This window comes from Schistocerca gregaria, unplaced genomic scaffold, assembly GCF_023897955.1.
Source record: "Schistocerca gregaria isolate iqSchGreg1 unplaced genomic scaffold, iqSchGreg1.2 ptg001682l, whole genome shotgun sequence".
In the NCBI taxonomy this organism is placed as follows: Eukaryota; Metazoa; Arthropoda; class Insecta; order Orthoptera; family Acrididae; genus Schistocerca; species Schistocerca gregaria.
This window is the reverse complement of record NW_026062943.1, coordinates 2501-7500: the sequence shown is the minus strand read 5'-3', so window position 1 is coordinate 7500 and position 5000 is coordinate 2501. Positions and strand designations below refer to the sequence as shown.

General features: G+C 54.2%; 1 non-coding gene across 1 annotated transcript in view; it reads left to right on the top strand.

Annotated features, from left to right (window-relative positions):
* The first annotated feature begins 3507 nt into the window (after positions 1 to 3507).
* Positions 3508 to 5000, top strand: part of LOC126334037 (small subunit ribosomal RNA) — a 1893-nt gene continuing 400 nt past the window's right edge. Inside the window, exon 1 of the ribosomal RNA XR_007564535.1 lies at positions 3508 to 5000. This exon is cut by the window's right edge and continues 400 nt beyond it. This is a non-coding gene — a ribosomal RNA (small subunit ribosomal RNA).

Below are 5000 nucleotides of genomic sequence, written 5' to 3'. Positions count from 1 at the left end.
GGAGGACAGTGTGAACCGCACTCGACCCAGTCACCCTATCTCACAGTCCACTCTGTGTGTAACAAAGCGAAAGCACCAAAGCACTATCGTTCAACAACATCCATTTTATCCTCGCTGCCACAGGACACTATCCAAAGAACGACAAGAGGAACGTCACGTCCACTAATAAGACAGAATGTCTCACACCACCCGCAAACAACGCAGCTCAAATCAGCCAGCAACACCCACAGTGGTCCACCCAGTATCAACACAGGACGCAACGCCACGCCACAACACAAAAGGTACAAGTAATAAAATACCCTTTGGCCACACTCCTTATAAAGGCATCGAACCAACCCACCACCTGACACCAGCCAAACGTACATCCTGATTTGACACATCTCTGGCAACCTAACCCACGTTGGCCCTTAACCTAACCCACGTTGGCCCTTAACCTAACCCACGTTGGCCCTTAACCTAACCCACGTTGGCCCTTAACCTAACCCACGTTGGCCCTTAACCTAACCCACGTTGGCCCTTAACCTAACCCACGTTGGCCCTTAACCTAACCCACGTTGGCCCTTAACCTAACCCACGTTGGCCCTTAACCTAACCCACGTTGGCCCTTAACCTAACCCACGTTGGCCCTTAACCTAACCCACGTTGGCCCTTAACCTAACCCACGTTGGCCCTTAACCTAACCCACGTTGGCCCTTAACCTAACCCACGTTGGCCCTTAACCTAACCCACGTTGGCCCTTAACCTAACCCACGTTGGCCCTTAACCTAACCCACGTTGGCCCCTTAACCTAACCCACGTTGGCCCCTTAACCTAACCCACGTTGGCCCCTTAACCTAACCCACGTTGGCACCTTAACCCAAGTTACGCTGCACCTTAACCCAAGTTACGCTGCACCTTAACCCAAGTTACGCTGCACCTTAACCCAAGTTACGCTGCACCTTAACCCAAGTTAAACACGCGATCTAGTGTTTACGCTGCACCTTAACCTAAGTTACGCTGCACCTTAACCCAAGTTACGCTGCACCTTAACCCAAGTTACGCTGCACCTTAACCCAAGTTACGCTGCACCTTAACCCAAGTTACGCTGCACCTTAACCCAAGTTACGCTGCACCTTAACCCAAGTTACGCTGCACCTTAACCCAAGTTACGCTGCACCTTAACCCAAGTTACGCTGCACCTTAACCCAAGTTACGCTGCACCTTAACCCAAGTTACGCTGCACCTTAACCCAAGTTACGCTGCACCTTAACCCAAGTTACGCTGCACCTTAACCCAAGTTACGCTGCACCTTAACCCAAGTTACGCTGCACCTTAACCCAAGTTACGCTGCACCTTAACCCAAGTTACGCTGCACCTTAACCCAAGTTACGCTGCACCTTAACCCAAGTTACGCTGCACCTTAACCCAAGTTACGCTGCACCTTAACCCAAGTTACGCTGCACCTTAACCCAAGTTACGCTGCACCTTAACCCAAGTTACGCTGCACCTTAACCCAAGTTACGCTGCACCTTAACCCAAGTTACGCTGCACCTTAACCCAAGTTACGCTGCACCTTAACCTAACTTACGCTGCACCTTAACCTAACTTACGCTGCACCTTAACCTAACTTACGCTGCACCTTAACCTAACTTACGCTGCACCTTAACCTAACTTACACTGCACCTTAACTGTCACATGTAACGTCACAGGAATGTAGCTTTGCCTAACAGCAACCCTCTGAACATAGTTCACTGCTTGGATCCTCTGGTGTCATGTGTATTTCTTGATGCCATGGTGCGTACCCTCACATAAAGGTCTTTCGAGTGTTGCGTACTTTCTACACAGTCCCGCTAACCACTGGAAGGGTGTACCGCTACAGAACGAATATCGCCCTCCCCTCCTGCCCTTCCAAGCTGGTCGGTCAGGCGTTTGTTTGTGAAATGAGCCTTGCAGCTGTTCAGTTGCATTCGGTTGTCGATGCAGTCAGTGTACGTTGTGGTACGGCCTGTGTGGACTGTCCGCTGATGTACGCGTAACCCACACTGATCATCCGTCGTTACGTACTGAGTGACATAATGTGGCACATGCTTGACCGTACACCGGCTGCGCCCTACAATGGCGAATCATAAGGGCCATATGTTGTGCACGATGCTACTTGTCTCGTCTCCCCATTACAGCGAGATTGCACTGTTGTACGCCGTACAGACATGTGGTAGGTAGGTACGGACGAAAGTATTGCATGTTGGCCCCCCCCCCCCCTCCTCCCTCTGCCGGGAATCAGCGTGAGCCGTCTGTTGATGTAGCGACGAGGGTTTTCCTATTTAATCGTATTGCCCCACACAACATGATAGCACGGTGGACCGCGTTCCACATCTGCGACATGCTACAGAGGCCGGTTGACAGTCGACCGCGCAAGGGACATTGCACACGTGCGCGGACCATCTTCCACGTGTTCTCTCGTGTACATGCCGCAGTGTGTATGTGGGCTGATGTAGCGTGTCGTGACACATAACATGCAGGCATGCCAGAATCGTAGATTTCGCAAATGTAGATTGACGTATACGTTTGCTGCCAAAGATCCGCAAATGAACTGGAAATCAGTTGTTGAGCGGTTGTTCGCGCTGCAGGTGCATCGGTGATAGCGACGATCGGTACATCTATGAACCGGTTGTTTCGGCGGTACCCGCCATGCCCCCGAACCTGAGTTGGCCATGTGGGTATGAAGCGATACGAGGCTGTGGCTTGGCGGGACAGTCCCCGGCCGGTGAGGGGGGGCCGCCCGGCGTGCTGGCCGCGCGCTGCGTGAGCGCACGCACTACAGCCGGCTGGTGGGGGGCGCCCAGTGGCAGGAGCGCCGGCCGACGGGCCCGGCTGGCGTCCCAGCTATGCGCCGGCGCACCCTGCGCGCGGCGCCAGGCGGCCAAAGTGGGTTCTGCCGAGCCCGGTGCGAAGCGCGGTGGACATCTGCAGTGTGCTGGTCCGATTGCGGACTGTGTGCGTTGAGGATGCGCCGCCGCCCGGCACTCGGCGTCGCGACGCCGTCTGCTGCTCGGTCGCCCCCAGCGGTTCTCGCAGGTGGTTTGTATCGCAGCTCTGCGGACGTGTTGGCGCGTGCGCTGTGCTGGGAGAGTTCGCTTCTGCACCCAAGTGGGGCTTTGCCCTTCTGTGGCGCTGGCGTTGGAGCTGCCGGTCACCGTAGGTGGCGCGTGTTGTTTCCCGCCGGCAATGCCACGACAGCACGCTCCCGGGCCTCTGTCGGCAGCGGCAAGCTCAGTTGGGAGCACGGGTGTTCGCACTGAAAGCGTCTACTCGCCCATCTCCGGGCGATTGCGCCTCTCTCGAACCCGACCAAGTACTTAGGACGGCGCTGCGCGCCGCCGGGACCTGAGAGGGTTTCGAGGTGTATCGTGCAGGGGAGCTCAGCCTCCTCCTGTTTGCAGAATAATTGAGCGGACGCTTGCGTGTTCGCGCGGGGCCCTCGGGACACACTCCCGGGCGGCCGGCTGCTCAGCTCTCGTTGACGCAGCTCCCCTGGTTGATCCTGCCAGTAGTCATATGCTTGTCTCAAAGATTAAGCCATGCATGTCTCAGTACAAGCCGCATTAAGGTGAAACCGCGAATGGCTCATTAAATCAGTTATGGTTCCTTAGATCGTACCCACGTTACTTGGATAACTGTGGTAATTCTAGAGCTAATACATGCAAACAGAGTCCCGACCAGAGATGGAAGGGACGCTTTTATTAGATCAAAACCAATCGGATTGGCTCGTCTGGTCCGTTTGCCTTGGTGACTCTGAATAACTTTGGGCTGATCGCACGGTCCTCGTACCGGCGACGCATCTTTCAAATGTCTGCCTTATCAACTGTCGATGGTAGGTTCTGCGCCTACCATGGTTGTAACGGGTAACGGGGAATCAGGGTTCGATTCCGGAGAGGGAGCCTGAGAAACGGCTACCACATCCAAGGAAGGCAGCAGGCGCGCAAATTACCCACTCCCGGCACGGGGAGGTAGTGACGAAAAATAACGATACGGGACTCATCCGAGGCCCCGTAATCGGAATGAGTACACTTTAAATCCTTTAACGAGTATCTATTGGAGGGCAAGTCTGGTGCCAGCAGCCGCGGTAATTCCAGCTCCAATAGCGTATATTAAAGTTGTTGCGGTTAAAAAGCTCGTAGTTGGATTTGTGTCCCACGCTGTTGGTTCACCGCCCGTCGGTGTTTAACTGGCATGTATCGTGGGACGTCCTGCCGGTGGGGCGAGCCGAAGGCGTGCTTGCGCGTCCCGAGGCGGACCCCGTTGAAATCCTACCAGGGTGCTCTTAGTTGAGTGTCTCGGTGGGCCGGCACGTTTACTTTGAACAAATTAGAGTGCTTAAAGCAGGCAAGCCCGCCTGAATACTGTGTGCATGGAATAATGGAATAGGACCTCGGTTCTATTTTGTTGGTTTTCGGAACCCGAGGTAATGATTAATAGGGACAGGCGGGGGCATTCGTATTGCGACGTTAGAGGTGAAATTCTTGGATCGTCGCAAGACGAACAGAAGCGAAAGCATTTGCCAAGTATGTTTTCATTAATCAAGAACGAAAGTTAGAGGTTCGAAGGCGATCAGATACCGCCCTAGTTCTAACCATAAACGATGCCAGCCAGCGATCCGCCGCAGTTCCTCCGATGACTCGGCGGGCAGCCTCCGGGAAACCAAAGCTTTTGGGTTCCGGGGGAAGTATGGTTGCAAAGCTGAAACTTAAAGGAATTGACGGAAGGGCACCACCAGGAGTGGAGCCTGCGGCTTAATTTGACTCAACACGGGAAACCTCACCAGGCCCGGACACCGGAAGGATTGACAGATTGATAGCTCTTTCTTGATTCGGTGGGTGGTGGTGCATGGCCGTTCTTAGTTGGTGGAGCGATTTGTCTGGTTAATTCCGATAACGAACGAGACTCTAGCCTGCTAACTAGTCGCGTGACATCCTTCGTGCTGTCAGCGATTACTTTTCTTCTTAGAGGGACAGGCGGCTTCT